We start from the raw sequence: 12870 nt of genomic DNA on the forward strand, positions 1-12870 counted from the left end.
CATGACAACGACTCAACCCTTCGAACTGCTCCACATGGATCTTTTCGGTCCCACTCATTACTCAACTCTTACTACCACCGCTTGTCTCTATGGCTTTGTCATTGTTGATGATTATTCAAGATATACTTGGGTGCATATAATCCTCTATAAGACTGAAGTGCAGGATGTCTTCAGACGCTTCGCCAGTCGAGCAATGAACAACTATGGCGCCAAGATAAAGCACATCAGAAGTGACAATGGCACTGAATTCAAGAACACTGGCCTAGATACATATCTTGATACCTTAGGCATCACACATGAATTCTCAGCTCCGTACACACCACAACAGAATGGCATCATCGAACGCAAGAACAGAACACTTATTGAGATGGCCCGGACGATGCTTGATGAATACAAGACTCCAAGAAAGTTCTGGCCTGAAGCCATTGATACTGCATGCCATATCATCAACCGTGTTTATCTTCACAAGCTTCTGAACAAGACATCCTATGAGCTCCTTACTGGCAAGAAGCCAAATGTCAGTTACTTCAGAGTATTTGGTGCCAGGTGCTGGATCAAGGATCCACATCACACTTCAAAATTTGCACCAAAAGCACAAGAGGGTTTTATGCTTGGATATGGAAAGGATTCGCACTCCTACAGAGTCTTCAACCTTTTTCACTATAAAGTGGTTGAAACTGTGGATGTGCGGTTTAATGAGACGAACGACTCACAAAGAGAGCACCTGCCAAATGTGCTAGATGAAGTTCCATCCAGTGAATCAATCAAACTTATGGGAACTGGAGAAATCATACCGTCTGAAGCTCAGCCTGAAGAGGAACTTATCATCTCCGCACCTGATCAGCCTGAAGACAATGCTCAGCCTGAAGACAATCCCTCTAATGATGACAATGATCAGCAAGAGCAAAATCTTCGTCATGTACATCCTCGTGTTGCAAATGAAGTACAGATTGAGAGAATAATTGATAGCATTAATGCACCAGGTCCACTCACTCGTTCAAGGGAAACACAGCTAGCAAATTTCTGTGGGCACTTCGCATTCGTCTCAATATCTAAACCCAAGAAAGTTGAAGAAGCCTTCATGGAACCTGAATGGATTCAAGCTATGCAAGAAGTGAAGGAAATATGCCCTTGAGGCAATAATAAAGTTATTATTTATTTCCTTATATCATGATAAATGTTTATTATTCATGCTAGAATTGTATTAACCGGAAACATAATACATGTGTGAATACATAGACAAACAAAGTGTCACTAGTATGCCTCTACTTGACTAGCTCGTTAATCAAAGATGGTTATGTTTCCTAACCATGAACAAGGAGTTGTTATTTGATTAACGGGATCACATCATTAGGTGAATGATCTGATTGACATGACCCATTCCATTAGCTTAGCACCCGATCATTTAGTATGTTGCTATTGCTTTCTTCATGACTTATACATGTTCCTATGACTATGAGATTATGCAACTCCCGTTTGCCGGAGGAACACTTTGTGTGCTACCAAATGTCACAACGTAAATGGGTGATTATAAAGGTGCTCTACAGGTGTCTCCAAAGGTACATGTTGGGTTGGCGTATTTCGAGATTAGGATTTGTCACTCCGATTATCGGAGAGGTATCTCTGGGCCCTCTCGGTAATGCACATCACATAAGCCTTGCAAGCATTGCAACTAATGAGTTAGTTGCGAGATGATGTATTACGGAACGAGTAAAGAGACTTGCCGATAACGAGATTGAACTAGGTATTGAGATACCGACGATCGAATCTTGGGCAAGTAACATACCGATGACAAAAGGAACAACGTATGTTGTTATGCGGTCTGACCGATAAAGATCTTCATAGAATATGTAGGAGACAATATGAGCATCCAGGTTCCGCTATTGGTTATTGACCGGAGACGTGTCTCGGTCATGTCTACATTATTCTCGAACCCGTAGGGTCCGCACGCTTAAGGTTTCGATGACAGTTATATTATGAGTTTATGAGTTTTGATGTACTGAATTTAGCTTAGAGTCCCGGATGTGATCACGGACATGACGAGGAGTCTCAAAATGGTCGAGACATAAAGATTGATATATTGGACGGCTATATTCGGACACCGGAAGTGTTTCGGGTGATTTCGGAGAAAACCGGAGAGCCGGAGGGGTACCGGAACCCCCCGGGAGAAGTAATGGGCCATATGGGCCTTAGTGGAGAGAGAGAGGGGCAGCCAAAGGTGGGCCGCGCGCCTCCTCCCCTGGTCCGAATTGGACTAGGAGAGGGGGCGGCGCCCCCCCTTTCCCTCTCCCTCCCCACTTCTTTCCCCCTCCTAGTAGGAGTCCTACTCCTACTACGAGGAGGACTCCTCCTTGGCACGCCTACAGGGCCGGCCGGCCTCCTCCCCTTGCTCCTTTATATACGGGGGCAGGGGGCACCCCTAGACACACAAGTTGATCCACGTGATCATATTCTTAGCCGTGTGCGGTGCCCCCTTCCACCATAGTCCTCGATAATAAGTTGAAGAGGATCTCCACAAGTACAACCTGCCATGTGCATTTGCATTCCAAAAGCAAATTACTTATATGCACATCTTCAGGGGGAGCCCGTGCAACTTATGAAGGCAATTCCCTATCCTTTACAATTTCACATATTATATTCCCCGTTGCAAACTTCAACTAGTTTATCATCAATCACCAAAAAGGGGGAGATTGTAAGTGCATCTAGTGCCACCCCTAGTTGGTTTTGGAGTATTGACGACAAACCTAGTTGAGGGACTAATGTGTTTGTGAGAATTGCAGGATAACACAGGTAGAAGTCCCTCATTGATTCGGTTTTCCTACCAGAGATGACCCCTAGAAATGTATGAAGACATTGAAGTCAAAGGTGGTATGTGAAAACATTCACATTGAAGACTATGACAAGAGAAGACATCGCGTGAAGACTATGGAGCGCGAAGACTTAGCAGTTTCGTCGTTCTGTGTTTTTCTTTGTTGAGTCATAGGAACCACCATACTGTTAAGTGGGGTCCAAGAGAACCTGTCAGAATGACTGAAGTGATGCTTAACCAAAATCCTATGTCTTCAAGTGAAGACTATGAGAGCAAATCTTGTCCAGAGTTGGATAAGTCAGCTTTGCTTGTAGCCCAAGTAAAGTTGACGTGTGTGTTTGAAATCTGACCGTTGGAACACGTGTCAGTTCCTTAGTGACCCAGGGTCATTTCGAACAAATCAGGTCGGGTTGCCTAGTGGCTATAAATAGCCCACCCCCTACAACCATAAACGATTGGCTGCTCAGAGTTAGAGTACGGCTTTTGTCGTTTGATAAAGCCCTAAACACCCAGAGCCAAAGAGTGTTAGGCATCACTTAAGTCTTCCTGACTGTGTGATCTAAAGACTTATTACACTTGAGGACTGTGTATCCTCCAGCCGGTTAGGCGTCGCGTTCTGAGCATCCAAGAGTCATTGTGGATCGCCGGTGAACGAAGTTTGTGAAGGTTTGGAAGTCTACCTTGAAGACTTACCAGAGTGATTGGGCGAGGACTGGGCGTCCTTAGATCAAGGGGAATAAGGTGAAGACGAGGTCTTCTGAGTTGAATCTCAGCCTCCCTAACCAGACATACAGTTGTCACAGCAACTGGAACTGGTCCAACATATCATTATCTTCAACGAGTCACTGGTTTCATCCTTCCCTTCCCTTTACTTACTGTTGGTCCTTGTGAAGTCATTGTACAATTGCATCACCATTTGACTTCACGGAGTGATTACTTGTTCTGATTGGCTTCACAATATCTTCCTACCTGATCCTTACTGCCTAGCTGCTATTAGTCATTGTGCTTTCACTTCATTGAATACTTGACTATGGTTTGCCTAGTGTAGTCTACCTTCCGCTGCATGGTAATAGGTTTATTTCTATCGTTTGTCTTTGAAACTTACATGTTTTGAAGACTTTCATAAAAATTGCCTATTCACCCCCCCCTCTAGTCGACCACTAGCACTTTCAATTGGTATCAAAGCGAGGTACTCCCTTGTTCTGTGTGATTCGGTTTAACCACCTGGAGTTTTAGCTATGTCGACTTCAGGGATAATTAAAGTCTCCGCTGCGTGCCCCGTCTTGGATGGAACTGAATATCCCTACTGGAAGAATAAGATGCGCATGCATCTTGAAGCCATTGATGTCGACCTATGGTATGTCATCAAGAACGGCGTTCCCAAGGCTGGAGAAGGTGTCACTGTTGCTGATGTCAAGAAGTTCGTTCAACTGGACTCTACTGCAAAGAATATCATCTGTGGTCATCTGACCAAAGGACAGTATGGCCGCGTGAGTGCTTTGGAAACATCTAAGCTAGTCTGGGACTGGCTCTCCAAGGTCAACGAAGGCGTCTCAACCAGAGAGATCAGAGAATCAGTGTCCTTCGCAACCTCTTCAACCGCTTCAAGAGAAATGATAATGAGAATGTTCAGCTCACGTTTGATCGACTCACTAACATCACAAATGAGCTTCAAGCCCTCGGCGCTACTGAGATCACCAAGCATGAAGTTGTCAAGACACTCCTGAGATCACTTGACAGTTCGTTTGACACCCTAGCCCTGATGATTCAAGAACGTCCTGATTTCAAGACACTCGATCCGTCTGACATACTTGAGAGGCTCAACACACACAAGTTTCAGCTTTCTGAGAAAAGAGACATCTACGGTCCCAACTATGGGCGAACTCGTGCCTTGAAGGCAAAGGATGTCTCCTCATCTGAAGAAGAATCTGATAGCAGTTCTGATGATCCTGAAACATTGGAAAGGAGCTTTCTATGCTTGTGAAGAAGTTCCAAAAATTCACCAAGAAGAAAGGCTTTAGAAAGTCTTCACGATCAAGCTCAAGAAATGATGAAGCTTCTGCTCATGACTACAAGAAGAGAACATGTCACAAGTGCAAGAAACCTGGCCACTACATCTCTGAGTGTCCACAGTGGGACAATGAGAAGAAGAAGAAGAAGAGCAAGGAGTATGACTCTGACGACAAGAAGAAGAAGAAATACTCAAAGTCTTCTTCCAAGTCTTCCTCCAAGTCTTCATCACACAAGAAGAGCTCATCTGGCAAGGCACGTGCGCTTGGTGGCAAGGAAATGGCTTCTGAGGAGGAGTCCGCTTCTGAGGAGGCGTAGGTGGAGTCTGAGGAGGAGTCTGATTCTGGCGTTGCGAGTCTGGCTATAGCATACGTTGTCAAGTCCATCTTCAATACTGAAGACAATGACTTCATCACCGACACCGATGCAAATGACAAGGACTACTCCGCTCCTTCCTACTGCTTCATGGCACGCAGTGCCAAGGTAAACACATGCACTACTCACTATCAAACATCTAGTGACGATGACTCTGATTGTGGTTCCAAACCCAGCTACAAAACACTTGCTAAAATTGCGACTGAACAATAGAAAGCTATGGAACACATTTAAAAACTGTTCGACAAAAGCGATGATCTGTTAGACGCTGAAATGAATCGATCTCAGTCCTTAATTGAAGACATAAAAAATCTTCACGTTAAGTATGAGGAACTTGAAAGTCGTCATGAAACGCTCTCAACAACTCATGAAAGGCTTTCCTATGATTATCTTCAAAGGAAGCAAGATCTTGAGAAATTGAGAGCGGCTCATGAAGATCTTCAAAAGGAAAACGAGTCACTTCGCGCCAAACAGATCAGTTCAGCTCAGGAAGGATTTGAACCACCATGTCTTAAATGCATTGAGCGTGATAACGCTACTTCTGTTGCTGAATGTTCTACTGCTGCTACTGTTGCAATATCTTCAACTATTGATGTGGTAACTAACCCCTATGCTGAGGATACCACTGCTATTGCTGATGAGAATGCCAGGTTAAAGACACTGCTTGAAACAGGGATGTACAAAAGTCTCAAAGGGCATCAGACACTATGTGATGTCCTCAAAAGGCAGATCCTGAACCAAACACTAGGAAAGAGGGTGTTGGGTTCGAAAGGAAAATGAATGCTGATGGCTCTTACTGGAAACCTGAGCAGTACCCCAAAACCACATGGGTTGCTGCAAAGGAACCTTCAGCGGATCCATCCACTCTATCTGGCTTCACTTGTGCTAATCCCATTGTTATTGATGAATCCTTTGATGCAAACTATAAATTGTTTAAGAATCAGAATGGTGAAGTGTTTGCCAGGTATATTGGTACTAACTACAGGAATGGACCGCCTATGAAGAAGATCTGGGTGCCGAAAAGGTGTTTGGAGAATCTTCCTGTGAATGTCATCATGACACCACAGGTGAAGAAGACAAACCCCAGACCACGGGCTTCATATGGTCCAACGGCTTCATACAGACAGAGGACTCACCTGAGTCGCACTAACGCAAATGTTTTGCAGGGAAGCCATACTCAGGCCTATGAATATGAGCGCGGTTCAACAAACCGCCATGTTCATAAGACCAAGAACTATTCTGCTTATTCTTATGAGTACTATTGTCCACCTGCAAGACTTTTTGCTAGGGCTCCAAAGCCAAAGTTCTCAGATGCTGCACTTAGACTCATTGCTTTGAAGCCACCCTTGAAGATGTGGGTGGCTAAGAAAGCTTAACTCTCTTTTGCAGGGAAAGGTCTCTAGACGAAAACCAGAATCATCTAACGCAATTGCTGGGGACCTTAAACATCTTGTAGGGCGCAAGATCAAATGCCCAAATGGTCTTTTTATGTACTTTGTTCCTGAATCGCTTGCTACTTGCCCTATCAGTCCTAATCTCGATCTAAGCTTTAATAATCCACTGGTTCGTCAAATGTTTTTGCTTCACAATTCTCTTCGTGAAGCCTATCCCCCTAACTGCACTATAGGGTACGACACCAGCTGCTTCAGAATGGATTATTGATAGTGGGTGTACAAATCACATGACTGGCAAGCGAAGCCTTCTCATGGACTCAACTTTACGTCCGTCTGACAAAAGTCGCATCACATTTGCTGACACTGGTAAAAGCAAGGTATTGGGTCTAGGTAGAGTTGCAATCTCAAAGGATCAACACATGGATAAAGTCATGCTTGTTGAATCCCTTGGTTTCAACTTAATGTCTGTCTCAATGCTTTGCAATTTAAACATGATTGTGATGTTTGGAAAATATCGTTGCCTTGTACTAATGGAATCTGACAAGTCTCTAGTGTTTGAAGGGTATCAGAAAGATGATTTGTACATGGTAGATTTCTCAGTAGGACCACAACTTGCAGTATGTCTTCTAGCAAAAGCTTCTGAATGCTGGATCTGGCATCGAAGGCTAGGGCATGCTGGCATGAGGAACCTCCACACCCTTGCAAGGAAGAAGCATGTCATAGGCATCGAGGGCGTCAAGTTCAAGAAGGATCACTTATGCGGTGCCTGTGAAGCAGGAAGGATGACGAGGGCCAAGCATCCCTCGAAGACAATCATGACAACGACTCAACTCTTCGAACTGCTCCACATGGATCTTTTCGGTCCCACTCATTACTCAACTCTTACTACCACTGCTTGTCTCTATGGCTTTGTCATTGTTGATGATTATTCAAGATATACTTGGGTGCATATAATCCTCTACAAGACTGAAGTGCAGGATGTCTTCAGACGCTTCGCCAGTCGAGCAATGAACAACTATGGCGCCAAGATAAAGCACATCAGAAGTGACAATGGCACTAAATTCAAGAACACTGGCCTAGATACATATCTTGATACCTTAGGCATCACACATGAATTCTCAGCTCCGTACACACCACAGCAGAATGGCATCGTCGAACGCAAGAACATAACACTTATTGAGATGGCCCGGACGATGCTTGATGAATACAAGACTCCAAGAAAGTTCTGGCCTGAAGCCATTGATACTGCATGCCATATCATCAACCGTGTTTATCTTCACAAGCTTCTGAACAAGACATCCTATGAGCTCCTTACTGGCAAGAAGCCAAACGTCAGTTACTTCAGAGTATTTGGTGCCAGGTGCTGGATCAAGGATCCACATCACACTTCAAAATTTGCACCAAAAGCACATGAGGGTTTTATGCTTGGATATGGAAAGGATTCGCACTCCTACAGAGTCTTCAACCTTTTTCACTATAAAGTGGTTGAAACTGTGGATGTGCGGTTTGATGAGACGAACGACTCACAAAGAGAGCACCTGCCAAATGTGCTAGATGAAGTTCCATCCAGTGAATCAATCAAACTTATGGGAACTGGAGAAATCATACCGTCTGAAGCTCAGCCTGAAGAGGAACTTATCATCTCCGCACCTGATCAGCCTGAAGACAATGCTCAGCCAGAAGACAATCCCTCTAATGATGACAATGATCAGCAAGAGCAAAATCTTCGTCATGTACATCCTCGTGTTGCAAATGAAGTACAGATTGAGAGAATAATTGATAGCATTAATGCACCAGGTCCACTCACTCGTTCAAGGGAAACACAGCTAGCAAATTTCTGTGGGCACTTCGCATTCGTCTCAATATCTAAACCCAAGAAAGTTGAAGAAGCCTTCATGGAACCTGAATGGATTCAAGCTATGCAAGAAGTGAAGGAAATATGCCCTTGAGGCAATAATAAAGTTATTATTTATTTCCTTATATCATGATAAATGTTTATTATTCATGCTAGAATTGTATTAACCGGAAACATAATACATGTGTGAATACATAGACAAACAAAGTGTCACTAGTATGCCTCTACTTGACTAGCTCGTTAATCAAAGATGGTTATGTTTCCTAACCATGAACAAGGAGTTGTTATTTGATTAACGGGATCACATCATTAGGTGAATGATCTGATTGACATGACCCATTCCATTAGCTTAGCACCCGATCGTTTAGTATGTTGCTATTGCTTTCTTCATGACTTATACATGTTCCTATGACTATGAGATTATGCAACTCCCGTTTGCCGGAGGAACACTTTGTGTGCTACCAAATGTCACAACGTAAATGGGTGATTATAAAGGTGCTCTACAGGTGTCTCCAAAGGTACATGTTGGGTTGGCGTATTTCGAGATTAGGATTTGTCACTCCGATTATCGGAGAGGTATCTCTGGGCCCTCTCGGTAATGCACATCACATAAGCCTTGCAAGCATTGCAACTAATGAGTTAGTTGCGAGATGATGTATTACGGAACGAGTAAAGAGACTTGCCGATAACGAGATTGAACTAGGTATTGAGATACCGACGATCGAATCTTGGGCAAGTAACATACCGATGACAAAAGGAACAACGTATGTTGTTATGCGGTCTGACCGATAAAGATCTTCATAGAATATGTAGGAGACAATATGAGCATCCAGGTTCCGCTATTGGTTATTGACCGGAGACGTGTCTCGGTCATGTCTACATTATTCTCGAACCCGTAGGGTCCGCACGCTTAAGGTTTCGATGACAGTTATATTATGAGTTTATGAGTTTTGATGTACTGAATTTAGCTTAGAGTCCCGGATGTGATCACGGACATGACGAGGAGTCTCAAAATGGTCGAGACATAAAGATTGATATATTGGACGGCTATATTCGGACACCGGAAGTGTTTCGGGTGATTTCGGAGAAAACCGGAGAGCCGGAGGGTTACCGGAACCCCCCGGGAGAAGTAATGGGCCATATGGGCCTTAGTGGAGAGAGAGAGGGGCAGCCAAAGGTGGGCCGCGCGCCTCCTCCCCTGGTCCGAATTGGACTAGGAGAGGGGGCGGCGCCCCCCCTTTCCCTCTCCCTCCCCACTTCTTTCCCCCTCCTAGTAGGAGTCCTACTCCTACTACGAGGAGGACTCCTCCTTGGCACGCCTACAGGGCCGGCCGGCCTCCTCCCCTTGCTCCTTTATATACGGGGGCAGGGGGCACCCCTAGACACACAAGTTGATCCACGTGATCATATTCTTAGCCGTGTGCGGTGCCCCCTTCCACCATAGTCCTCGATAATATTGTAGCGGTGCTTAGGCGAAGCCCTGCGACGGTAGTGCATCAAGATCGTCACCACGCCGTCGTGCTGACGGAACTCTTCCCCGACACTTTGCTGAATCGGAGTCCGGGGATCGTCATCGAGCTGAACGTGTGCTAGAACTCGGAGGTGCCGTAGTTTCGGTGCTTGATCGGTCGAGCCGTGGAGATGTACGACTACATCAACCAGACGCTTCCGTTGTCGATCTACAAGGGTACGTAGATCACACTCTCCCCTCTCGTTGCTATGCATCACCATGATCTTGCGTGTGTGTTGGAATTTTTTTGAAATTACTACATTCCCCAATAGTGGCATCCGAGCCTAGGTTTTATATGTTGATGTTATATGCACGAGTAGAACACAAGTGAGTTGTGCGCGATATAAGTCATACTGCTTACTAGCATGTCATACTTTGGTTCGGCGGTATTGTTGGACGAAGCGGCCCGGACGGACATTACGCGTACGCTTACGCGAGACCGGTTCTCCCGACGTGCTTTGCACATAGGTGGATTGCGGGTGACAGTTTCTCCAACTTTAGTTGAACCGAGTGTGGCTACGCCCAGTCCTTGCGAAGGTTAAAACAGCACCAACTTGACAAACTATCGTTGTGGTTTTGATGCGTAGGTAAGATTGGTTCTTGCTTAAGCCCGTAGCAGCCACGTAAAACTTGCAACAACAAAGTAGAGGACGTCTAACTTGTTTTTGCAGGGCATGTTGTGATGTGATATGGTAAGACATGATGCTAAATTTTATTGTATGAGATGATCATGTTTTGTACCGAGTTATCAGCAACTGGCAGGAGCCATATGGTTGTCGCTTTATTGTATGCAATGCAATCGCGCTGTAATGCTTTACTTTATCACTAAGTGGTAGCGATAGTCGTGGAAGCATAAGATTGGCGAGACGACAACGATGCTACGATGGAGATCAAGGTGCCGTGTGACGATGGTGATCACGACGGTGCTTCGAAGATGGAGATCACAAGCACAAGATGATGATGGCCATATCATATCACTTATATTGATTGCATGTGATGTTTATCTTTTATGCATCTTATCTTGCTTTGATTGACGGTAGCATTATAAGATGAACTCTCACTAATTATCAAGAAGTGTTCTCCCTGAGTATGCACCGTTGCGAAAGTTCTTCGTGCTGAGACACCACGTGATGATCGGGTGTGATAGGCTCTACGTTCAAATACAACGGGTGCAAAACAGTTGCACACATGGAATACTCAGGTTATACTTGACGAGCCAAGCATATACAGATATGGCCTCGGAACACAGAGACCGAAAGGTCGAGCGTGAATCATGTAGTAGATATGATCAACATAGTGATGTTCACCAATGAAACTACTCCATCTCACGTGATGATCGGACATGGTTTAGTTGATTTGGATCACGTAATCACTTAGAGGATTAGAGGGATGTCTATCTAAGTGGGAGTTCTTTAAGTAAATTAATTGAACCTAAATTTATCATGAAACTTAGTACCTGATAGTATCTTGCTTGTTTATGCTTGATTGTAGATAGATGGCTCGTGTTGTTGTTCCATTGAATTTTAATGCGTTCCTTGAGAAAGCAAAGTTGAAAGATGATGGTAGCAATTACACGGACTGGGTCCGTAACTTGAGGATTATCCTCATTGCTACATAGAAGAATTACGTCCTGGAAGCACCGCTGGGTGCCAGGCCTGCTGCTGGAGCAACACCAGATGTTATGAACGTCTGGCAGAGCAAAGCTGATGACTACTCGATAGTTCAGTGTGCCATGCTTTACGGCTTAGAATCGGGACTTCAACGATGTTTTGAACGTCATGGAGCATATGAGATGTTCCAGGAGTTGAAGTTAATATTTCAAGCAAATGCCCGGATTGAGAGATATGAAATCTCCAATAAGTTGTATAGCTGCAAGATGGAGGAGAACAGTTCTGTCAGTGAGCATATACTCAAAATGTCTGGGTATAATAATCACTTGATTCAATTGGGATTTAATCTTCCAGATGATTGCGTCATTGACAGAATTCTCCAATCACTGCCACCAAGCTACAAGAGCTTCATGATGAACTATAATATGCAAGGGATGAATAAGACTATTCCCGAGCTCTTCGCAATGCTGAAAGCTGCGGAGGTAGAAATCAAGAAGGATCATCAAGTGTTGATGGTCAACAAGACCACTAGTTTCAAGAAAAAGGGCAAAGGGAAGAAGAAGAGGAACTTCAAAAAGAACGGCAAGCAAGTTGCTACTCAAGAGAAGAAACCCAAACCTGGACCTAAGCCTGAAACTGAGTGCTTCTACTGCAAGCAGACAGGTCACTGGAAGCGGAACTGCCCCAAGTATTTGGCGGATAAGAAGGATGGCAAGGTGAACAAAGGTATATGTGATATACATGTTATTGATGTGTACCTTACAAATGCTCGCAGTAGCACCTGGGTATTTGATACTGGTTCTGTTGCTAATATTTGCAACTCGAAACAGGGACTACGGATTAAGCGAAGATTGGCTAAGGACGAGGTAACGATGCGCGTGGGAAACAGTTCCAAAGTCGATGTGATCGCAGTCGGCACGCTACCTCTACATCTACCTTTGGGATTAATATTAGACCTAAATAATTGTTATTTGGTGCCAGTGTTAAGCATGAACATTATATCTGGATCTTGTTTGATGTGAGACGGTTATTCATTTAAATCTGAGAATAATGGTTGTTCTATTTATATGAGTAATATCTTTTATGGTCATGCACCCTTAAAGAGTGGTCTATTTTTGTTGAATCTCGATAGTAGTGACACACATATTCATAGTGTTGAAGCCAAAAGATGCAGAGTTGATAATGATAGTGCAACTTATTTGGGGCACTGCCGTTTAGGTCATATCGGTGTAAAGCGCATGAAGAAACTCCATACTGATGGACTTTTGGAACCACTTGATTATGAATCACTTGGTACTTGCGAACCG

The sequence above is a fragment of the Triticum aestivum genome, chromosome 1A (genome assembly GCF_018294505.1).
Source record: "Triticum aestivum cultivar Chinese Spring chromosome 1A, IWGSC CS RefSeq v2.1, whole genome shotgun sequence".
In the NCBI taxonomy this organism is placed as follows: Eukaryota; Viridiplantae; Streptophyta; class Magnoliopsida; order Poales; family Poaceae; genus Triticum; species Triticum aestivum.